Source organism: Cottoperca gobio, chromosome 24 (assembly GCF_900634415.1).
Source record: "Cottoperca gobio chromosome 24, fCotGob3.1, whole genome shotgun sequence".
In the NCBI taxonomy this organism is placed as follows: domain Eukaryota; kingdom Metazoa; phylum Chordata; class Actinopteri; order Perciformes; family Bovichtidae; genus Cottoperca; species Cottoperca gobio.
The window spans coordinates 16473748-16499848 of record NC_041378.1 but is presented as its reverse complement, the minus strand read 5'-3'; the positions used below and the strand labels follow the sequence as shown (position 1 = coordinate 16499848).

General features: G+C 40.7%; 1 long non-coding RNA gene across 3 annotated transcripts; it reads left to right on the top strand.

Moving 5' to 3' along the window:
* The first annotated feature begins 6981 nt into the window (after positions 1-6981).
* Positions 6982-10754, top strand: LOC115003700 (uncharacterized). 3 transcript variants are annotated; one of them, XR_003831691.1, is made up of 3 exons: positions 6982-7088; positions 9561-9627; positions 9975-10754. It is a non-coding gene; the product is annotated as an uncharacterized LOC115003700 (long non-coding RNA). The 3 variants fall into 3 exon arrangements; XR_003831690.1 differs by lacking the exon at positions 6982-7088 and having other exon boundaries at positions 9169-9627; XR_003831692.1 differs by lacking the exon at positions 6982-7088 and having other exon boundaries at positions 9179-9623.
* Positions 10755-26101: the final 15347 nt, after the last annotated feature.

Here is a 26101-nt window from a genome sequence, read left to right as displayed (position 1 = left end):
TGCAATGTTTTTCATGTATTCCCCTCGTTAACAGAGGTGAAGAAACAACAGTCCAACTTAGGTAGCCTAGCAACTGCACTGAAACACAGAGGCAGTTGGCTCTGGCTGTCAGGAACATATCTCTAAGTATTTTCTTTATGATTCTACTTTTCCCCGCTTGAACTTCTCAATTATAGATTAAGTTACAAATATTAGGGCTATGACTGTTTAGAGACTTTCATTCCCTCTCTGTCATTATTTCAGAAATCCTCCTTGGAGGGAAAAGTATGATTTCAAAGCAACACTGGAGATGTTCTTTATATAAACCATGAAACAGTTTGAATAAACTAAGATTAGATAAACCTTGTTGAGCCAGAAAAGTACATCATAACTACATCAAGCAGACACAAAATAACACACACAAGCAAAAGCTTGTTATCAAAATATTTGGATAATTAAGATATAAAAAAAGTCTTATACAGTAGACAGATTAAAATGCTAAATAAAATACAGTTCGTAGAAGTTGGGGCGTTTAAGATCACATTTCTACAACGTCCAAATGGTAGAAGTGAAATCATTCTTGAGGTGGTGCTGTATTTTCAGCGTCTGTTTATAGTGTGGAAAAAAAGGGCATAACTTGTTTTCACTCCGCAGGACACACACACACACACACACACACACACACACACACACACACACACACACACACACACACACACACACACACACACACACACACACACACACACACACACACACACCAGTAGGTGGCACTGTTGTGTCACAGGAACAGAGCGGGGGTCCTTGCACCTTACCATTGTTCACTTAGTGTTCAACTCATTTGAGTTTGTAATTTAGTCCAAAATTAAAGCACAGCCGCTCCTCCATTCATTGCTCTACTTTGCACATCAAAGTCAAATGAGTTGAATGCTTGGAAGGTCATGGAAAAGGCTTTTTCTCCTATCAACTGTTATCATCTGTGTGCTAGCTGCGCAACAGTCTCAGCCAGGGAAAACACATTAAACGGGGAATCTATCCAAAAAAGAGAGCAGACTTTCTTTTCTTTTTTCAAACAACTTGGCCAGTTTAAACAGCCGGAAAAAAAAGCCAAAGCTTTAATCTATCTCTGTGGAAGAAACAACGTGGGCTTCTATCACAGATTAACACACATTTATTTTTGCAGTATCCAATGAGATAGGGTTATTTATTTACACAAATCTAGAGCTCCAAGATCAGAGCGAGGAGAGTTTAAAATTCAGTTTTAGGGGTGTGTTTCTCGGCAAGAGACACCCCAGGAGAGCCAAAAACGCTTCTTCAAACAGGCTTTGCCATTGTTATCCGCCATGAGGGCAGTGACACATTAAGAACAATACTCAATAGTTCCCTGTTACACAAGTGTCAATGATGAAATTTCACTGAGTAGGAAGTGGCTTAGACCGAAACATACTGAACGTCTGGGTATAACCGCGTTGAATGTGCATCAAAGCCAGCACAGAAGAAGAGGCAGGAGCTAGGTTGACAGAAGGAGGCTGCTCCTGCATCAAAGACGAACAAAAACTGATAATGTTTATTATTTATGTCTGCTGAGGCCACACAGTGTATAGATGTATGTCGAGAAATCCAACACCTTTCATGTTGAAGCCTCTACGGCAGAGAGGGGATAAACTCACAAGAAAGTGAACTAAAAATGTTTGTATGCACATTTGGGTGTGATGTTTTGTTACAGTAACTCATGCTGACAGTCCAAAGCGTATCCACTCACTAACTGCGCTGACCTGTGTCGAGCCCACACACAAACACACACTGCTGTTACTGTGTGTAAAGCCACCCTGAGTGGCGATGGCTGCCGTCTCGATGTGTTTGAACGCGTTGTTCAACGCCATGACCCTAAAATCTGAGCGCGCTTTTGCTGTTGACAAATAGGATTAGACGTAACACGTTTCAACAGAGAACCCGCTGTGTTCGAGGATTGACTGCCTCTCTATCTCAGTTGTACTGTATCAAACCAGGTCAGTGGTAAGACAGCAGCTGCGTTTCATTATTATTCCCCTGTCATATCGCATCAACCTGCAGAAACACACGGCTCTCCCCGGGTTTTGGATTCATGTGTTGACTGTTTTTTCTTTTTACACCTGCAGCTTTACGGTGCATGGCTGATCCATCAAATCTAATGCGTGGTGAAATTGCTGCTGGCCTGTTAGAGACATCCATGCACACACCCAAACACCCACACACACACACACACACACACACACACACACACACACACACACACACACACACACACACACACACACACACACACACACAGAGATATATACCACTCCACCACCTATGACCTGTCTGACATAAGCAATCAGTAAAGATTTACAGATCATAAAAGATACACTGCAGATGTTGACATAAGCAAATAACCTTTCCCTCCATGGAGTGTTGTGATGCGCATCGCTGTGCCTGTAGAGCTGAAACCTGTTGAATTATTTGGTAGAAAACATTTGAAAGAATATCATCAAGTACTAATGAAAACAGCAGCACATTAGGAGCATTGAGCACTGATTAAAATCCTGTTAAAAACACACACAAAACCGCAGGACTCACTGTGGCAAAAGATCAGAGTTGTTGCTCCAAGTGGGAACAAATCAGGAATAAGTTCCAGTTAACAAACAGTCAACAAGTATTTGCTCTATGTCAATAACTATATAGTTAATAATGATAAAGTTACTTGAGCAAAGACACCGTTTTAATCAACCAGATCCGAACAACAAGTAAATATTTGACCACATACGTCATTTGTTCCTTCACTCTAATACCACCCACAGGAGCATTTCCAAAATTAGCCCCCTTACGGGTGGCAGGAGATCAACCCGTAACAATGGCAGTTTTAAACACGTAGTTAATGTTTGAAATGGTTGCAGTTTGATGAGGTTTAGACAACAAAATAACTTGGTTAGGTTTAGGAAAACATTGTTTTTGGGGTTTAAGTAAGCACGTTTGTCACGTAACTAGAGTTATGTAGCCTACGTAAATGTTAAACGTTAACAAAACACACAATAAAGTGCAAAACATATAATTGTATTATTACATATATAATGTAAATATAATTATTCCATTTCATATTATGCACTATATTTATAATATTATTACATTGTAATATATATAATAAGCATTGGATTGGACTGGATTGCGTACCACAGTGACTCATTAATCCTCTAACAGTTGTGCCTCAATGTCTTCTGCTGTTTCATCAATTTGCCTAGTTATGGTGCCGACAGAGGAACCTGTGCTACCTTTTTAACTGCCGCCTCTCCTAAAAGTTCAGGGCAAATGTCCTTAGCAGCGGGCAGGATCAACTCTTAAAGGGCTTCTTAGCTTTAGCGATGCGGTTAGCCACGAAGAATGATGCTCTCAGTGCAGACACATTTAATGAAGTGGTGACCTACAATAATTGCTTTTGTCCTTCGTGTTCAAGTTTTTTTCTTTCAAAAAACATTAAAGGCCTATGTTTTAATGCAGGGTGCTTGGTCTCCATGTGGCGAAGCAGTTTTGAAGGTGTCAGGGTTGGTTGGAGAAGGTCGCCACATATTATACAGAGCGGGCTTGGAGTGTGTGAATCACCTGATGCAATGAATCTGTACTTTAAGTAGGACTCTTGGTATTTTCTTTTAAATGCAGCTTTCATTTTGTTGGTAGTGTTGGAGTCTTCTGCTGTCTCATCATTGGGTCTTTCTCCCATTTCAAAGAAGCTTTCCAGCTAAGCTTGTTTTTTTCTCATGTAGCTTGTGGGCTTATAGGTGCATGAAATAAACTGCAACTGAGACAAGTGCCAGAAAGAGGTGCGGATGGAAGTGGTTATCATGAGCTAAATAGCACACATATTAAGAATGATCTTTACTTCCTTGTTATGCACATATTAATACATAAAGTGATACTATTTATATATATTTATATACCTCAGGTCTCAAATTTTTACAATTAACTTTCATGAACTGAAAACACACCGTGAGAGGGATAAAGTTCAAAGACAAAAACACAGACAACTCCAAAAAACAGCTATTTACACAGTGCCATAGATATGCATTGCTACGCTATTGACAGGTCGCTGTGGTTGCAACTTTACAATCACAGGGTACCTATGCTACCTGAACCATACCCGGTTTTATCGTCTATTTCGTTCTAAATGGGACCATATATCACAAAATGAACACCAGCTGTATTGAAGAACACTTGAAACTTGAGACCATAAACGCATTAGAAAAATGTTTACTGAGATAATCAATCAAGTAATTAGTATCATAGACTTCTATATAATCTTTTTGCAAGCAGTGGAGTCGCCCCCTGATGGCCTAATGGCAACATTCTGGTGCATGTTTGGGGTCTATAACCTTCAGTGGTGGATGCTGCCTCTTTGTCCCACCACAGCGTCACTCTGTGCTTTAGTGATAGACCCAAGGCCATCAACACATCCGCTCAGAAACCTATAAGGTGAGGTCAGGTCACATCTATTAATTTTTTCTCCTGTAAACAGTATGCCCTCTAGTGGCTGTTATATAGCATCTAAAGGTAACATGAATAATGAAAGACTTGCTTCACTCTGCACCTGCAGTAAACTGTTACATTACAAGTGCACTGCTGTGTCCTGAGACACACTGAGGCAATATACACCGAGATGCAGAGCTGTAAAAGACTGCAGTAGCTGATTTGAACCTCTACACACTGAATGTAAGCGAGTGCAGCTTTGACTCTGCAGTGTATCTACAAAACAACAAAAACAAATGCTCAGTGTGCCTTGAGATTCAGATGAAATGCTGAAAAAGTAGGTGTCAAACAAGATAGTGTCATCACTGTCTTTCCTCAAGAAAACAGTAAAAAACAGTATCTGAATTGTGTGCTGCCTCGAAGGTAGCTGCAGTTGAGTCCTGCTCCTACACTTTTAAAACATTTGGGTTTCAAAAGGGTTCTTCCTGAAGGGCTGAGGTTCTACAGAGAACCTTTTGCTTCTGTGAAACTGTGATTCTCAACCATAAGTGTTGTGGGTTACACTGGACCACATCAGCCCGGCTCTTTAAAGAGCCTCTCAAACCCTAAGGCCCAGGATATGATTCCCATAAATGCAGGCTAACATGTTACAACCAGTACAACCAACCAATGTTAGTGGCAGTGACGTGCGGTGAGGTTCATGGCTGATGAGGCACTGACTCTTTCAGAGTCAGATTTACAAATATATGAACCCAACTGAGTAGCTTATTCACCATTTTTTTGGCAGCATGAACAATAACTGCTAGTTATTTTTCATATCTCATATCAGCATTCTTTCTACACACACAGGTAAGGCACATATTTGGCCAAAAAAGAAGCTACATTTATAGCGGCTCAGAGAGAGGTATTTGCTCTGCACCCTCCATGTGATCTAAATTTGCCATCACAATTCCACAATTCATTCTCCTTCAATACAAATTAAAGTACAGAGTGGTGTGCCAAAGTTCAATTTTCAACATTAATCGAAATATTCAGTTATTTTCAAAAGCTCCGTTGCTTTGATTCATTTTAATACAGACTGTTCAACAAAAGGATAATCAAAAAAAACAAAATAATAACAAAATAAACTTTATTCAAGGTCAACATTTAGTTTTTAATATAAATACTGGATTGTTTTCTCTTAGTCAGATCCCATTTTCAATAAAATTATGGTCTTACCTTTACTTGTAAAATCAGTCGGAGAAAAAAACTAAACAAAACGGACTGCTACAGTGCACTTGACTTGACTGATGTTAGCTAGCTTGTTGGCGCCTACCGTCAGCAGCAACAAGTTATTATTTATTTTTTATTTTCATGATGGCAGGTGAGGCTTTGCCTCCCCTGACCACACGTCCCTGGTTAGTGGGTTAACCATGGTATACAATAAATGGGATACAATAATTTTTTGCCTTATCTGTAGAATACAATATGGTTCGAAATCGAAATCCTTGGAATATAAAATGATTCTCTGTAGAACCCCATGGGTGGGTTCATGTTAGCACCACATTAGAGGGTGGAAAGGTTCTGGATAGATCTCCCACAGATGGTTCTAGGTATAACCCTTTTATTTTGGGGTTCTTTTGAACAGTTCCAGCTGGAATCTTTATAAAAGGAAAGCATATATAGGACCATATAGGGTTCTTCGGCTTGTTCCCATTGAAGAACCTTATAAGGTCCTAGTTATTGAGCGAGGCAGTGACGTGATGAATAGACAAAATTGATCTTGTTACCGTGGCTTAGAGTGGACTATAATCAAGATGAATGTTTGTTTTTGATTGCTTATATGGTCGAAAACTCTAAGATAAAGCTGAGTTTTTGACAGCAGGGTAAACTCTGGTAGACGGAGTGACATAGAGAATGAGAGAGAGACAGAGAGAATCAATGGATCATCTATTATGTCCAGTGCTTAATGAAAAGGCTCTGCTGCAGATGAAATAAAGTGCTGCCAAAAGGAAGTCTTCAGAGGCCTTCTCTGCCTTTAGCTTGATGTTATGATCAGTTTAATACTCGGCCTGCTTGTCCTCCACTATTGATCGGCTGCTTAATGGCTTTTCTTGCACAAGCATCATTCAAACACTTTATTTCTGTTATTTTTCTTGTCTTCGATTCTTTCTGACACTTATCCATTAAAATACTGTAGCTATCTATCTAAAATTGCTGTACTGTTCAATCTATCTATATATCCAGCTATCTATGTAAAAAAGTACAAGTATATTGACACCCCTTTCCATATTATTTTACTTTAACTTTTGGTCTGTGGCTATTTTTCTTGGTTATGATGAGGCCCCTTCAACCCTGTCTCTGAAGAAATCTGGTTAATTAGAACAAAATATTGATATTTATGAAGACATGTAAGGAGATGGAGCCAGAGCAGGGGGACAACGAACTTGTAGAAACAGATTCCAGCTGGGGATTGTAATAGGTAATCAGTACCTTCCCCGCCACATGGGGATAACCAGCTGTAGCTCATCTCCAATCAGCCCAGCACGCGTTGAAAGGCTCCTCTCCATCCCCAGTCAGGGATAGGAAGGTGATTGAAGGTGCTGTAGGCGGTCCCTCTCAGTCCAGTGAAAGACAACATAATGGTACAATATGTAAGTATGCCAGAATTTAAACTTAACACATTAAAACAACGGATGCTGTGTGTGTTTCCATGACATTTTATATTTTATTGACTCAATAAAGTCAAAGTACCATTACATGTGTATGCATCAGGTTTGGAAGAAAGTCGAATTTTAGACTGGCTGACACCATTTAACTATATTATTCAGGGGCCCACATTTTCAGAACGTTAAGGGCTTGGGGGGGGCAGACATTTCCCTGAGCTATTATTCTTGGGGGCGGGGGGTAAATTGACCGACTCTGGCTTTATGACCACTTTCTCTTTTGCTAATTTGTGTTTCTTGGGTAGTATTTTTGATATAATCTCCAGATATTACACATATTTTTCTGCTATACGAAGAATATGAAAAGCATATACTCCTCACAGCCACATTCTGTTGATAACAATTGTGTCGAGTATCACGTAGTGATATTTGTGTTTTGGTAAAACAGCACCCCTGCCAGCACATCAGTAACCGTTCATCCAGAGAGTGCTACTGCAGTATGGGAGAATAATACTTTAACAAGTGTTCTTTGGTGGATTATGTGTTTGTTGAATTACAGGAGATGGTTGGACAGATTTAGAAAGTAAATGTAATGTTATCGACACATTTGCTCTGTAATTAGAGCATCATTGTTATTACCTTGATGTTTTTATTGCAGAAGATTTGTATACATTTCTCGCTTTCCCCCTGAATGTCTCTCACTGCTGCTCCGGGCACTTTTACCGTAGCGGTACGGATAAACATCTAACATGTCTCAATTTTTAAAAAGAAAACATACAGAGACTTCCCATAGTAGACGTTAGCAGGCGTGTCAATGAGTGTATGAAGCACATGTGCTATCCATAGTGTCTATAGCGCATGCACTAACCAAAGTCGGGCCGGGCGGACCAGGTGTGTCGAGATAATCAAAACTCAGACATACAGACAGACACGTCTGTCATTTTCAACAGAATGCGAGGAGGTAACAGTCAACTTTATGTCGAAGACATCTTTGTAGTGTGTTGCAGGGATATCTACAGAAATTAGCATGCTAGCTGACTAGCACCGGCCATTTCTGTCTTGTTATACCACTTGAAAGATACGCTTCTTGTGTGTACACCGTGATGGCAAGCATGATCCTACAAGCCGGGTGAGGGCCCCAGGGGTCACACTATATTACTGGCTGGAATTGTGGCTGGAAGTTACCTGGGCCTTTTGTGATAGGAAGAGACTGCTTGCTGTTTGCCCGTTAATGGAGTTGTTGAATCTGCCCTGGAGGAAAAAAGAGGGTAAGCCAACAAAACCATAAGATCCTCCCGACCTACTCTCTTGCGTGCCGTCCTGTCTACGGAATCACCCACTGAGTTGGAGTCGTTTGCAACCCCAACATGATAGAGCTGACTCAAGTGAGGTCTTCTCTGAATTCCCTTCCATACCACCAAGTAACTCCATCGAGCACAGCAATTTGTTACCGCCCAGAGAGAGGACCCAAACCTAGCCCAGACCGTGAGATGAGATGTACAAAGCACTATGTAGGCCACGGGTCGGGAACCTATGGCTCTTTTGAATACGCCATATGGCTTGCAGACAATTTAGAGCTCTGTTTCACGAAGGGCGGGGCTTCGCTCCCGACACAAACAAACGTGCGCACACAAATACAGTCAGAGACAGAGCGGAGGAAAGGAGAGGAGTGAAAAAAAAATATCCATGCAAGCCCCCCCCCTGTCACACGGACCTCTATCACCTTCTTACAAGGAACGATGGGATCCTACACAAACACACAATTTGACAAAATTGGAACAGTTTTGGTTATCAGCTTTTTCAGCTGATGCCCTCTAGGAGGCACTATAGGACCTTGCTCTCCAAATCATCATGTTTTAAAAATAATTTTTTAGATAAATGGAAATCTCTTTCTTTAATATAGCATGGTAATATTATCAAGATGGTAGTACTTCCTACATTCATTTTTGTTTTTTTCAGAACGTCCCCATTTCTTTTCCCACGTCCTTCTTTAAGATAATAGACTCCATCGATGTGCCCTTTATCTGGGCTAACAAGCCCCTCCGCATCTCCAAGGCACACTTACAGCCCACGGCTGAAGTTGGCCTGGGCCCTTCTGTCTTCTAACATTATTATTAGGCATCTAATCCCAATAATGGCCTGAGATTGAGTCTTGTAAAGCAGTATTACTTATTGGAGTGTCTTTAACTGCTATTTTATTTTCTAACCCAAATTTACATATCAAACAACTGAAGGATGACGTTATTTTGCGTAACTCATTTTAGATTTAAAGCAATTGAAGGTTAAGCTGAGTCTATCAGAATTGTCCATTTTTGCTACTATATGTCAGACCTGTTTCAGCTTGATAGACGTTTTCTTTTACTATTACTATTAAGGATCTCTACATGTGTCACAATCTGTTTCTCTTCTTATGTGCTGCACCTCTGTATTGTTCCACTCACCCCGCCTCCACCTCACCAGCCAGTTACTCCCACCTCATCAGCTCACCTGGGCTCCAGCTGCATCTCATCTTCAATCAAGCCAGTATGTAAGCCTCTCATTCTTTGCCTGGTTCGTCTATTTGGACTTTTTATTAACCTTGTGCTGAGTGTCTGTCCTGCCTTGTACCTGCCAAGCTTCAACATTAAACGTCATTTGAAACTGTTCCTGGTTTACTGTGTGCTGCATTTGGGTCTAAACACTGTGACAACATTAACAACCATTTTGCATCTTTTTTGCTCAACTTCAGGTGAAATTTAATGTCCCTCTTGGTAACTTTTTTTGATATCTGCAAATTAGAAATTTTGTCAGGCAGTCTTTACCTCAATTTGATATGATGCCCAAACAACACAACTTTATTAACTAGCATACATACCTCTATACATTTATTTTCAGTCTTTTTTTCTTCTTCTGGGAACTCCTTCTCCAAACATTAAAGAGACATGGATAAAGGATACAGCTGAGGAGATTTCAAATGAGTTATCGTCGGAAGAGTTAGATAGGATCAAAGGAATGCTAGATTTAAACTTTTTCAGTTTTAAAATGATATAGCTTCACTTTTCCAAGACAAACTAAACAGAATCTTTTCTTATTTCTCTGTTACCTGTGATAAGTGTGAGTCAGGTGACTGGACTTTAGGTCATCTTTTCTGGTCTTGGCATAAACTCAAGAGTGTCCGGAATGATATTTTTTTATTTGTACATATACAGTAAACAGCTAATCTATTGTGATATTACACTGTAGGCTATCGCAATCATCATCTAAGTGACATGCATGTAAAAAGAAATCTCTGCAAACTGGCTATTTGTTTTACATTGTCAAGTCTAGTTGTTTTTTATCTTTTGTGTTATAAAAAAAGGAAAATAATACTTAAACATGTATTTAAAGAGAACTGTTCTCCATTGCAATAAATACTCTGAACACTTCCACTAACCATGACAGATGTTCTGCATATTTAGCAATTTTGTAAATATTGTCTGTGAATTTCGTCTTGTGGTAATATATGAAAATGTCTGTTGTGTTAGTCATGTGTCTAATCTGATGTTGATATTTCTCTAAATGTGATGTTACTGACATTGCTCTAATGAGTTTACCCAACGTGCTGTACGGAAAGCAAATTGCACAAACCTTGTGTGGTCATTAATAATAAATGTTTGAATGAATGATTGAAAATGATTTCTCTTGAGATTTCTGAGCTGTTTATCTGTCATAAGTTAAATGCTGATTGTTGCTTATTTGGTCATGAATATTAAATTCTATAGAGTAATTCTTAAGTTTTGAAACCAAGTTTTCAGGGGCTTTAAGTTAGCATTATTGTTTTCAACCAAGACAAGAATATGTTCCTAACTTAAAGCACAATAATTGTTCTTAGTTGTCAAGTGCAGATATAGTAGTGAAAACAAATAGGAACAAATGTTCTGTCATAATGTAAGTTTCAGGAAACAGTGTTTGCTCTTGTTTCAATCAGTGGAAATTACCTAAACACGTCCCATATCTAAACAACAGTTGTGTTTTGAAACAAACTAGATGGTTAGGTTTAGGAAAAGTTCATGGTTTGCGTTGAAATAAGTATGTTTGTCACGTAACTTCAGGTTATGTATTTAAGTTAATTATGTTAAGTAAATTAACTTTAGAACATAAAAATAATTCAACGTTGATATTTGCTTTCACACAGGACACAAACAGCGGTCAAAGTCCTGTGTTTGTATGACCCATCTATCCACCTTGACCTTTCTACCTATGCGGATTTGGTCGCTTTCCATTATGTCACCTGACTTTCTCATTTGCTCCCGTCATAACTACTAAGTCCACGAGAGGCTGCCGCCTAAACAACATAAATATGAGTTTTAATAAGATGCTTCCTTTTCTGGGGAGGATGGTCTGGTCTGGTCTATTCATCCTGCAATGAAGTTACTGTATACAATGTTTCCAACTTTCTGACAAGTTTGCTAGATTCCTGCAGCCAGATTAAAAACATATCAAGAAATCTTTCTAAAAGGAATGGAGGTGTTATGAGAATTTACTGTAAATGCCCATGGGTTTTGATGGGTATTCAACAATCACACATGGTTGGATTGTCCATAAACCTTTGGCCACATCCATTCATTCATCCATATTCATCCATCCATTCATCCAGCCATCTCTTGTGACTCAAATTTATGAGTAGATGTCGCAGAGTATATTAATATATATGTCTATTACCCATATATCAGTGATACAGTGGCTTCACTGGATCTCATGTTGTCTCTGTCGGACAGCAAAGTGGAGCGACGCCACATTTCTTCCTTGTTAAAGTGCTCTCGGCAGTTTATGCATCCACTGGCACACGAACCATGGCCCTGGGATTTATAACACGTCATTACCAAGCCATCATAAAACCCTCATGTTTATAAATGTTAATGCCTGTGATTTATATTTAAATGTCATCTATATGTCGCAGTCGAAAGGTGTGTTAATGAGAAGGTGGGCGGCGAGGAGTGAGGGGGTGGAAAGAGGGACAGACAGGCGGAGACGTCAGATGTGAAGAACATTGTGGGGGGAATGAAAAATTAATTTTCCTGTGATGACTTTTATTCCTCACTACTTTTGTTCTTCATTTTATGCTTGGCAATTTGTCATGAAAGCAGCTTGTCCCATGTGGCATATCTGAAATCATTTAATTATGGATATCTCTCCTTTTGCCACAGTCAGAACTGCCACTTTCTTTGTGCCAGTTTGTGGGCGCAGCTGATGACTCCTTGTCATGGTAATTAATAATTTGATGTACAGATCAGCGTGCGTGTGTCTGTATCTCACTTCAGATGGCATCTCACAGATACACTAATAATATCTGTCTGTAGAAGAGATAAAAACAGGGAGAGTCCCTCCCTCTGCTCCTCTCCTCAGGAGGTGACACACTTCCACATCAAAGCTGAATTGTAGCTTATTAGTGTGTCAGAGTGAGACCGGTGGTTTGGTTCAAACGCTCGTGCTCACTTTCAATTACACTTTTGGAGATATATTCATATTTATATCTAGTAGAAATGTGATCATCAAAGCAAACAAAGCACAACGCTCTCACCCTCCTCTCCCTCTGCAGCTTAGACGAGAGTTAAAGCTTCTGATTTAAGCCAAACCACCACATTTCATCATTGCACAAATGCAATTCTTATCCACTGGATAAATCAGATATTTTGTCATGGCTCAACGTGAAATAGAACTTGGTATTAAAGTTGAGGTCTTTGTTCGTTTCAATGACTTTGCTGATCAGATGGACCTGATGGCCAAGAAACACAGCGGGACCCAATCTGTGGCTAAAACAAGTGGATTTCCTGTAGCAAAGCAGGTAACATGTTCCAGATCCCTGTCAGGAGAGGTCATTTCAACAGTTTCAAAAATAATATGACCTTCGGGGTTGCCTGCTTTTTACTTCCTCCAAATTTGGCTTGACCGACATGAATTGCATTCTTGATTTTGGCTTTGAATCACACAGCTCTGATTGATCTCCCTCGCTCCCCTCTGCTGTTTGTATCACCCATCCAAAATTCAAATGTGGGCAACAGAGCAGAGGGTGTGCGGAGGTGAGATGAGGACATACTTGCCAACTGTCCCAATTTTCCTGGGAGTCTCCGGTTTTTCATTGCCCTCTCCCGGTTTCCTCAGGGGTCATAATTCTCCCACTTTTGTTCCCACTTTTTGGTTATCACAACCTGTTTCTGGCACAGCACAGTGTGTATAGGCCCAACCACTCTAAAAGGCTTCTGTCTTCTAACCTAAACCATGCGCTTTGAGTTAAACATAACAACAAAACAGTAATCGTGCTTAGTTGTCATGTGCAGATATTGTAGAGAAAATGAATGGAATTTACTGGGTGAATGTTTTGCAGTTCCATTAGGAAAGAACATTCTTGCGACTTTGCAAATATGTTTTATTTAAGAATATAGAAATGTAATGTTAAAGACACAGTGTTTGTCCTTATTTCAATCAGGGGAATTTGCCAACACGTCCTCATACCTCATACCTCATACCTTGCCAATGACTCCTATAACGACAATACGTCCACTGTTTCCACCTGGACAACAATACAGCGACACCAAATGTTGTTCCCTTGGATGTAAGGAAGAGAGCTGCTTGTGCTCGCCTGATCCTTCTCAGTGAGTGAGACACAGAGACAGAAATGGAGAGTACTAAGAGATGGAAATACTCCGTCCTGGAAAGAAGAATTCCCGCTTCATAGAAAGTTTTAAAGGAAAGGGGCATGCATTTTAATTATTCTGTATTCTTTCCTGATATTTAAAGTTCAATTAAAAGTTTTTAACATAAAAATGCTGTTGCAGTGTACTTATTATTTTGTTATTATCTGGGGAAGGCCCCTAAGACCCAATTTTCAAAATCCTCTCTATTTTTTAGGTCTCAATGTTTGCAAGTATGGATGAGGAAGCACAAACTACCACAGCAGAGACGCATGTTAATTGAAGCCAACACAGCAAATAATATTCCTCTCTTTAAAGCTGTACTAATAAAAAAATGTATCAACAAAGGATGAAATGAAATGTGTAATGTGAAAGTGTGTGTAGTGACAAACCCAAATTATCAACAGACTTTGCTGTCGCTCTCAGCTCTCTAGAGCAGGGGTCTTTTTTGGGTCAAGGACCCCCAAACTGGTGTAGCGTGGTACAGGGACCCCCTACTGTATATATTGTACACAAAAGGCTTGAGGGGGTCTGTGCAACGGGGGGGGGGGGGTACGTGGCAGAAATGTATTTTAGTTCACCCCTCTCCTTTCCTCCACTCTGTCTCTGACTGTAGGTGTATGTCGCCACCCTTCGCGAAGTACAGCGTAGGAGGGAATGTGAATGGCAAAGCAAAAAAAAACCTGTTGAAGACCTATGCTCTAGATCAGGGGTCTCAAACTCAATTTACCTGGCGGCCGCTGGAGGCAGAGTCTGGCTGAGGCTGGGCCGCATCAAATATTCCACAAGAAAAGGGTTTCTATTATTCCAAAAAAAAGTACAACTGATCCAATCTTCTCAATCTTTAGTAATAACAGTTCAGAACATGAACGGTTCTTCAGAACATATGCTTCTCTAACCTACTCCTTGCTGCCAGAGTCCTGGCAGCGCTTCCTCTTACACAGCTGAGCCTCATTTGGAGTGAGGGAGGAAGCAATTGAGACCCTCCGTATGGCTTGAAGATGTTCATCAGTAAGTTTGGACCTGTACTTTGACTTATTAAAGTTCATGGTGGAGAAGAGCTTTTCACACAGATGTGTGCTCCCAAAAAGGCACATGGTCCTCTTGAACATCCTGGAAAGCTCAGGGAAGATGGGGGGCAATTCTCTCAAAAATTGTCCAAGCTTGTCTGCTTTTCCACTCACCCCCCTGAACTTGGCTTTGAGTTCAGAATTGCACTGCAGGTCAATGAGCTCCATTTGAAGCACAGGAGGGACATCTTGCACATCGAAGGAGAAGGGGTCAGCAAAAATTGGCTCTGTTTGTCTTGAAGTCTGCAAACCTGTGATTAAATTCCTCCTGTAGCTTTACAATGGCATCAGCATACTTCTCACCACTGAATGATGTGCCCACATCCATGAGTACCTTGCATGCTGGGAAATGGCAGAGGTTTGTCTGAGAGAGCTGGGCTTTCCATAACACAAGTTTTGTGGAGAATGCTCTGACGTTGTCATAGGCAGCACTGACAAGCTGTCCCTGGCCTTGTAATTTCTTGTTCAGTACATTCTGCTCCTGTGTGATGTCAACAATAAAAGCTAAGTCCATGAGCCATTTGGGATCACTTAGCACAGGAACAGCCATCCCATTCTTCTCCATGAAGGCTTTCACTTCTGCTCTCAACTCAAAAAAACCTCTTCAAGACGTGTCCCCTGCTGAGCCAACGTACCTCGGTGAAGTAGAGCACATCCTCATATGCTGACTCTATTTCCTCCAAAAGGCATGGAACTGGCGGTGCTTTAAGCCCCTGGATCTGATGTGGTTGATGCATTTCACAACGACAGACATCACATTGTCAAACTTCAGGCATTTGCTGCAAAGGGCCTGCTGATGGATAATGTAGTGTAGAGCAATGGCCTCCTCCACACCCTCATCTCCCAGTTTTCTTTGAACAAGTGCCACCAATCCATTTCTCCTCCCTATCATTGATGGCGCTCCGTCGGTTGTTACTCCAGCAAACCTCTTCCATGGTAAACCGGCATCCACAATGGCATCACACAGCTAGCGGAATATTTCCTGAGCGGTGGTCTGGCCATGCATTGGAATCACTGTGAGCAACTCCTCCATCACTTCAAAATTGTCGTCAACACCGCGGACATACATTGCAAGCTGCGCAGTGTCAGTGATGTCTGTGCTCTCATCAAGAGCGACTGAGTATGCACGGAAATGTTTAGCTTTCTCACGCAGTTGATCGTATATGTTACCTGACAGGTCAGAAATGCGCTCTGCCACTGTGTTTGCTGAAAGGCTGATGTTGCTTAACTGACCCTTCTTTTCCGGACAGACTATACTTGCAGCCTGTAACATGCACTTTTTGATGAACTCGCCGTCTTTGAATGGCTTTCCCGCCTTAGCAATCATCTCACTCACCAAGTAGCTAGCATCGACTGCCGCATCGCTCTCTTTGCTTGCTTTCTTGAAAAAATCTTGTTGCCTCAGTAGACATGTTTTAAGATTGGCGACCCGGTCTTCTCTCTCATCTCCCTGGTATTTTGCATACTCCTCAGCATGTCTAGTTGAGTAGTGACGTCTGATGTTGTATTCCTTGTGCACCGCAACTTTCTCTGTGCATATAAGACACATCGGGATGCCCCTGTGCTCAACAAAAAAATATTCAGTCTCCCACTTTTCCTGAAATTGTCTGTGCTCGTCGCCTTTACTTTACTTTACTCTTTTAGTTTATTCTCACCGGTCTCATCGAGCCAGTTTCTAGCAGCAGCTGGCATTTGTTTTTCTTTTGAGCAAAGAAGGTCTGATAAAACCAGCTGTATGATACTGTTCAGCACCAAACAGCAGACAAGCAGAGCTATTGACGACTAGCTGGTAAACATAGTGAAGCATTTAGTAGCTAAAGAGACAAATATTTCCCTCAGAATTTGATGGAAATTTACAAACGATTTGCATATTTACATCCAAAAGACATGGAGCAACATTTGACTTGTGTTTTTGGCAACCTGAAAGTCAAATATTAACTTTTCTTGTAGCTCTGATTTGGTCTCTACCAACTCCTCAGGGAAATATCTGTCACTGTAGCTGCTAAATGTTCACCAGCTAGTTCCTAACTTCTAATTTCTTTGTTTGCTTCTAGGCATTTAGAGTCTTTTTACTAAAAACATCTGCTTGAAACAACTGGAAATTATGTGACTGAAGGCTGCAGAAGTGGTTGACATTTCTCTGCTGTAGTAATATGATCCATTGTTAATGTAAACAAATATCGATCAGTGTAGATTTACGTTAGTTTCCCTTTTGGCTTCAACACTCAGCTGTGGCGTTTGTCACTTGGATGAACCTTCCGAGTCTTTCACTCAAAATCATTTTAGAGTGATTTTCTTCACTCAGTCTGGCGTTGAGATCCCAAAATCTCCAACAGTGATTGCATTCCTACATATAAATGTCTGAGCTTTCCAATTGCTTATCAAGTTTAGATGGAGATGAGACGGGAACGCCTAGAGTTTAACCCTTTGCCTCTGGAATATACTTCCAAAAATGTAAGTCATTACTTAAGTTTGTCAAAAAATGTGTTTCCTCAAGTGGTGCCTGTTTCAATGTGTATGTGTGTTTTAGGGAGACAGAACCAGAAAAAAACATTCCTTTAACCATCTTGCTTTCATACATTGTTTTCATCTGATTTTCATTAAGAATCAAATAAGCCCCAGTCAATGTTTATTTGCTGAAACAGTAAAGTCCAGACAGACCACAGTGTTAACCCGACTGTGCTCAGTAATGAGAGGACATGCATGTTGAACCTCAGCAGTGTGTTTGTGTTTATCCTTCAGACGAAGCGTCTCTGCGTGTTGCTGTTGTTTGGGCCTGCAAGGTGTTTGTGTTGGTGTTGCGTTCCAGCGATAAAGCGGCCCTGCCTGGTGGTCCTGTTGTGCAGTGTTGAGCGTGTGGCTGAATATGAGATGAATGGGCTTGTGTCAGCACAGACCTACAGTCTCCAGAGGGGCTGTTTTTTGTGATTTCCACCAGCGTTATTCTGTTCCCTTTTGATGCAAAAAGTTTCAAACTTTTTTTTAAGGGAAAATCTTGATTCGAACCGTGAAGCAGATTTACCTGGAACACACATCCACTTTTTGTAGAACTGGATTATTTTGGAGAAGCTTATTTATTTTTTTTGTGAAGTGGTAAAGCATGAATTAAAGATGAGGCTGGAGTTTTGCTATGGCATTGTGGTGCTGGCGCTGAATAACAAAAAGCTGGATCACTTCAAATTTCTACAAATGCCATTCAAATCACATCCCACTGCATTTTGCAAAAGCACAACTTACTTTTGGCCTGTGTTTACATTGTTGAGTACCCAAAATCCTTAAATTCCCTGAGCCAGTATAAATAGAACAATGGGGCCAGTCTACACCATGAAAAGCAAACTTTCCACCGGCAGCCGGTGTCCCTGCTGTTGTCATGGCAACCATGACCAGTGGTACACCAATCTGCCAACAAACAATTCCCCATCAGCTGGCTAATTAAACTATACGGCCTTTGTTTCCCTACATCTCCGGATCTTAATGCGTAGTTGAAAAGCACAGCCAGAAAGTCATTCTCAAAATAATGTGCCATCATAATGCGTGTGTGGGAGAATATTTTATGGATAATTGAGCTGGTGTGATGCTGGGCAGTGTCATCGTCAGGGGAGATGGGCAAAGGGCTCCGGAGGAGAACAATCAGAGAGGCTTAACAAGCTCTCTGGCTTCTCACATCAGTGTGATGAAACCAAGTTGGTGGAACAGGCGGCCCTTTTGGGAAAAGACAAGAGCAGTACAGTTTCTCAGGGAAGCACTTTTCTGAATATTAGGGCATGATCATTTATAAACTTTCAAAAGATCAGTGTGCAACAATATGAAACTTGTGTGTATCGTGTGCAACTGACAGTTCTCTAGTTGATTGCGCTCTTGCAGAATTGTTTTCTCTTCTATTTTGGCATCTAAACGCTGATTCTGCAGGTGCTCACGAGTTCGGCTAAAGTGTCACAGTAAGATTCATCCGCACGTGACCAGATTACTTTCTTTACCTTTGTGGCTGGTCATTTTTATTCATATTTGGGTTAACTTAGGTTTTAGTTTTGACTGATCAACTTAGTATTATGTGACATCTTTGTGCAGTTTGTAGACTTTATGTGTGGATTTATATGTTCCGATCACCCCTCGGGGAAATATAAATCTGTCGTCTATGATATGGGTTTACATTTTCTTGACTGAAAATTACCAATTTAATTACAGTGACTATGCCATTATATGGGTTTCATCAGATGCATTATTAGCCTACACAAAGTGATGTGTGATAAAGTGAACAATTAGAAACAATATACTTTTGTTGGCTATTAAATGCGGGACAGATGGTGTCTAACCAAATGAATGATGGCAATAAATTGCATGCAAACAAGAAGAAAAAAAAATAGGAATGACAACACATGTCAAAAGATTGATTGTTTGGGTAGACAAAGGCAATAAATCCATCTTTTATTACATGAAAAGAACAATAATTACAAGGCATGGATTATGAAATCATAGCAAAGTATTTTAGTTTACTTTAAATACTCCTCTGGGAAAGAAGTTTAGAAACAATTCTAGAAACTTAATTAATAATGTATTAGAGTTTGCTACAGGGCTAACCACCATTGGTAGTTACTGATCTTGACCTCTGCAGAAGGAACATATCTTTCTCTGCAGTGCTGCAACGTGTGAGGCCTAATACCCCTAGGAGAGAAGTTAGTCCAGCCGAGAGGCTGTCGGTGGAATCGTGGTCAAAGAGTGAGGAGGCGAGAAACACTGAGCGTGGATAATATCTCAGAGCTTTGGGAGGGAATCAATGCCAATCCTCCAACATGCTTACAAGGATTTGTTTCCACTGGATACCTTATATACTTAAATACCTTGGGATGTGATTTTAAAGGGAATCCTTGACATTTGGATTTTTTTAGTTGGCTACAGGCTGCAGACTTTTCCTCTTGTGTGAAAACATGGATTGGTCCTTCAGTTTCTCTGTAATATCTTTTATGACCATACTATTTATTTCCTACAGCCTGAGAGAGCCAGTGAGAAAACGCTCAACAAATTAATAAAAAGTTGGCCATGGCTAGAAATGTCATGCTCTTCATTCAACAGTCAGTAAAAGTTCTGTGCTTCCATCTTTCCCTGGTGATGTAATATTCATGGCCAGCAATTTTGCCTGGCGGGTGCAAAATAAATGACAGGTTGATTACAGCTATTCAAAGCGTCCTAGTTTTCTGCAACCCTTGATGAAAGACTGCAGGGTTTAACCTCTAACAATAAAAAAAAGTAATGGAGAAGAACTGCATTTATCACTGGGGTCAATGGTGAGGTCTGCTGCAATTTTACATATTTTTGTTCATTTTGAATGAGTGCGACCTTCAGTAATTAAAGCATGCTTGGTAGCCGTGGATAAAGCTACAAATAACTACAAAACAAAAGGTACAAGAAATATGTGATATGGCTTTGTATTTTTTGAAGATCAATACGTGTCTGTATTGCAGATAATCAGCATCCAAATGTGTAAATACTTTTTACTAAAGAAATTGTGTCCTGTGTTCAATGGATTATCCACAGTAACAGGGACACTGTCTCTGGACAGAGATGTTACTGTTTATTTTTTAAAGCAAATTGTCAATGTTCTGTACAAAATGACAAAATATCACCTCCACTGTATTAGGGTAGAGGCAGAAATCTAAGGAAAGGATATCTCAAAACCTGGACATCACTAGCTTAAAATAAGAAAATGGGTGCAAATTGATTCTTTAAAATAATAGTTAAACGCTTTCTTGCCAAGCATTAGATGACAAGATCAATACTACTGACATGTCTGTGCGCTAAACATGAAGCTAGAGGAGGAGACAGAAATCAGGAGAAAGTCAGCCTAGCTTAGCATAAAGAAGATGGGGGAAACAGCTAGCTTGGCTCTGTTCAAAGGTAAATATAAGCGGCGTACACCTCATGCTTGTATCAAGCTTGTACAAAACCTGAAGTGTAAAAAATGGGTTCTGCACATAACTCTTGTAAAACTGCAATTTGGCTATCTGTTTCTCCTTGCTTACAACATGTATGCTAAGCTAAGCTAACTACATTTAAATATATGAGAGCAATATTAATCTAACTCTGCAAAAAAGGTCTTCCCAACATGTAGAACTATACTTTAAAGATAACACATTGATAGACAAAAATATCTGCATGGTTCCTAAACCAAATATTTAAAAGTTTATTTTGGATTTCATAAATCTCACTGTCTCTCTCTCTCTTATAGAGACGGTGACAACAGGACTACAGGACATCCCACAAATAGTCACTAAAACCTTTTTTTTTAACACTTGTGTTTTTCTACAGACAAAACAAACAAAAGGTATCATGTTCATTAGTGAGCTGTAGAAGTGCAGGTGGGCATTTTATTTACACCGTTGACAGTGTAGCTGTTTCACTCTGCTTTCAGTCTATATGCTAAACTAAGCTAGGCATCTCCTGATTCCAGCTGCATGTTTAACAGACAAGTCAAGTGTGTATTAAAGAGCCTACGAAATGATATTTCTTCAGTGTTATTGGCCTTGGTTTCTGATAGAGGTTGCATATCTATTGTGAAATGTACCATATATATATTTTTAATATTGATGTATTCGTAATAAATCACGATCATAACAACATAAAAATGACTTCCGCTAACAACAATCGATCGCTGCGCCGAGACTCGCGAGTCTGAGACCCCTGCCGAAGTGGATGGCCCCCTCCTTGACATCAAAGTTTAGTGTTAGTGCGGCCCGCACGTTTTTCTCACACGCACCTTTTTGCCGAGTCGTTACACGAGTCGTTGCGCTGGGCGTTTTATATTTGTTTTAATCACTTATAGGCTACCATAGCTCAGGCTCGTAAACAGCAACCTTTTTTTTGTCACCCAGCCCGTCATGTCTTTCTCAAAACCTGCTGTGAAGAGAAAGGTTGGCGACGAGCACAGACAATTTCAGGAAAAGTGGGAGACTGAATATTTTTTTGTTGAGCACAGGGGCATCCCGACGTGTCTTATATGCACAGAGAAAGTTGCGGTGCACAAGGAATATGCTGAGGAGTATGCAAAATACCAGGGAGATGAGAGAGAAGGACCGGGTCGCCAATCTTAAAACATGTCTACTGAGGCAACAAGATTTTTTCAAGAAAGCAAGCAAAGAGAGTGATGCGGCAGTCGATGCTAGCTACTTGGTGAGTGAGATGATTGCTAAGGCGGGAAAGCCATTCAAAGACGGCGAGTTCATCAAAAAGTGCATGTTACAGGCTGCAAGTATAGTCTGTCCGGAAAAGAAGGGTCAGTTAAGCAACATCAGCCTTTCAGCAAACACAGTGGCAGAGCGCATTTCTGACCTGTCAGGTAACATATACGATCAACTGCGTGAGAAAGCTAAACATTTCCGTGCATACTCAGTCGCTCTTGATGAGAGCACAGACATCACTGACACTGCGCAGCTCGCAATGTATGTCCGCGGTGTTGACGACAATTTTGAAGTGATGGAGGAGTTGCTCACAGTGATTCCAATGCATGGCCAGACCACCGCTCAGGAAATATTCCGCTAGCTGTGTGATGCCATTGTGGATGCCGGTTTACCATGGAAGAGGTTTGCTGGAAGTAACAACCGACGGAGCGCCATCAATGACAGGGAGGAGAAATGGATTGGTGGCACTTGTTCAAAGAAAACTGGGAGATGAGGGTGTGGAGGAGGCCATTGCTCTACACTACATTATCCATCAGCAGGCCCTTTGCAGCAAATGCCTGAAGTTTGACAATGTGATGTCTGTCGTTGTGAAATGCATCAACCACATCAGATCCAGGGGCTTAAAGCATCGCCAGTTCCATGCCTTTTTGGAGGAAATAGAGTCAGCATATGAGGATGTGCTCTACTTCACCGAGGTACGTTGGCTCAGCAGGGGACACGTCTTGAAGAGGTTTTTTTGAGTTGAGAGCAGAAGTGAAAGCCTTCATGGAGAAGGATGGGATGGCTGTTCCTGTGCTAAGTGATCCCAAATGGCTCATGGACTTAGCTTTTATTGTTGACATCACACAGGAGCTGAATGTACTGAACAAGAAATTACAAGGCCAGGGACAGCTTGTCAGTGCTGCCTATGACAACATCAGAGCATTCTCCACAAAACTTGTGTTATGGAAAGCCTAGCTCTCTCAGACAAACCTCTGCCATTTCCCAGCATGCAAGGTACTCATGGATGTGGGCACATCATTCAGTGGTGAGAAGTATGCTGATGCCATTGTAAAGCTACAGGAGGAATTTGATCACAGGTTTGCAGACTTCAAGACACACAGAGTCAATTTTTGCTGACCCCTTCTCCTTTGATGTGCAAGATGCCCCTCCTGTGCTTCAAATGGAGCTCATTGACCTGCAGTGCAATTCTGAACTCAAAGCCAAGTTCAGGGAGGTGAGTGGAAAAGCAGACAAGCTTGGACAATTTTTGAGAGAATTGCCCCCCACCTTCCCTGAGCTTTCCAGGATGGAAATCGTCGATGAAACCGACTGATTTGTGGACAGCACTTTGAGAGATCGTGTTTCGAACAAACTATGCTCGCCAAGGAAATGAGATTCAAAAAGAATTTAAAACTGAACGCAGATGCTGTGCCTACAATACTGCCGAGACCTCAGCCAGCTACAAGCCAGCACACCGATTCAAACACGTCCGCCGGTGCAGAGTCCTCCACCAGAGAGACGACGAAATGCATTCGCCAAAAGGGAGAGAGCGAAGGTAAGCCGTGCTACTTGTTTACGGTATTTATTGTTTCAAGCATAAAGTCATAATCAGTCTAGGCCTACTGTATGTAACAAGTTTACACCAGGCCCTAGCCAGTATCTGTGTGTTATTGTTTGTAATATGAATAACTTTAGCTAATTACACTTCATTAGCTTAATTAAGTATGGATTCAATGTTTATAGCAGGCTTCCCCATTTTATTCTGTAGTTTGAGTAGAAGCGTGAGTCTATTTAACTTATAACTATCACCCTATTATTACATAGGTATTGAAACATTGGTGAATGAAGCCACTGACAGAACTGAGGATACCTGTATGATCAGCGACCATCTATTGGACATCCACACTGGGGAGGAAGCTGTGTGTACACCAGTAAGTATACAGACTGTACGTCATCTGTACATTACAGTTGTAGTACCAGTAGACCTGCACATGACGTGTTAAACATACAATCACCACATGCGTGTACATAATTCATATATTTGTTTAATTTAATATCATTGCTCTCTCAATCAATTCAACCACATCTTTTATTATGACTGTTATTAGATATTTTCTTTACGCAGACATGTATAAACATGCAATACAATTTCAAGCTGTTTTGAAAGATTTATTGGTAAAGTTGTGTTTTGTACATTTCAGACATGTCAGAAAGAAATTGCTGTGCAGACGGATCCCCCTCCACAGACCACAAGTCCATGCAGGCGCGACCACCTGTCAGGTCAGCTGGACTGCAAGTTCCAATCCAAGTTGGTTGTTCCAAAGGTCAGCATCATAATATATATATATATATATATCCACATACACACACACATACATACATACACACATATTATATATAATGCTTGATTATAAAACATATTTATTGCAGAGTATGTTACTGAAGTCTTGACCGAGACTCAATGCTTTGTGCCAAGACAATGTTGATGAGGAACCTTTCGAAGTCCCAGATCCACTCAGCAGTCAGTGGAAGAACCAAACAAGAGGGATGCTGTTGTGCTGTATAGAAGCAGATTCAATCACTGAACTGACATTGTGTTTAGTTATTAACTCTAATAAAGTGCTGATACTTGAACGACGTGTAGTTGTCAGATGGAAACGTAGCACAGATCTTTTGAATGGCACATGATGGCATTCTGTGGTTCTTACCAAATATTCCCCAACAGAATCTCACCGGCGGTATGCCATATAGTGATACATTCTGTAAAATACAAGATAATACATGTCAATGGTAATCACTTCAACCTTATTTGCTTATTTATCTATGTATTCTGTAACTTTGCCAGAGTGACCATTCGACTTCCCATAAATACATCAAAGTTTCTGAGCTCTACACATTTGTGCACACAAGTAACTTACTCATTACGTGACTGATCACCTGCTTGTTGTCTGTCCCTCTTCGATTACCTGTGGTCTGCAACACCCAAACATCCAGACAATTTGATTTGAATCCTGGGTGATCTGTTATGCAGGTTATGTTTGCACCATGTCCCTCATATTCATTGAATTCCTCCATGACATCCTTTTCTTGGCAGCAGCTCTTCAATTGCTTCCATAATTGTACAGTTTTTACATGTACACCTAAATGTACAAAAGAAGAGTGGTAATATGTATAATATATGCAATATCCAGGAAAAAGGCCAATATTAACGTCTAATTTATATGCCTGTGTTTCACGACAGGCTCGTAAACAGCTCATAAGCCGGTTATGGTCATACGTAGGTCGGATCTACCCGTAAGTCTCGTAACTTCCATGAACATCTGGTAAGTGTTCCGGCTACTATAGGCTATAGTGACCGTCTATATATATATATATATATATATAGACCGTCTCACCTCAGTATACAGACTATACTTTATAAACCAGTGATGTCCTCCGGTCTGTTTGTTAGCTAATAGCTAATGCTTTATATACAGCCTCGTAATAAATGACGTTTGACATCAGACAACGATGGAACCTCAACCGCAGAAACTTTGAGAAAGAATCAAGTTATCAAGCTTTACAGACGTCTATGTGTCCAAGTAGAGAAATAATTGAATATTTAGGGATCGAGCAATTGGCGGACAACTAGTCGGGTTCATAACAATTCAAGGAAACCAAGCTATCGACTCGCTAGCAAGCTATCGATAGCTTGCAATCTATCGACTCGCTAGCAAGCTATCGATAGCTTGCAATCTATCGACTCGCTAGCAAGCTATCGATAGCTTGCAATCTATCGACTCGCTAGCAAGCTATCGATAGCTTGCAATCTATCGACTCGCTAGCAAGCTATCGATAGCTTGCAATCTATTTAAAATGGAGGATAATGTTACGTTTTATTATGATGTATTTACTATATATTGATAAGTTCTATGAACTATAGTCAAATGTATATACCTGTCCGTGTTCTGTTGCCGCACAGGATCTCCGCCAAATCCAGGATCACTGTCACGTTCATCCGCCTGTCCGCTCCCGTCTGTGTCTCCATCTTGAATGCTGTGTCTCGCTGCTGCTCTGTTTCCATCCATCCATCCATCGTCTACCGCTTATCCGGGATCGGGTCGCGGGGGCAGCAGCTCCAGTAAGGA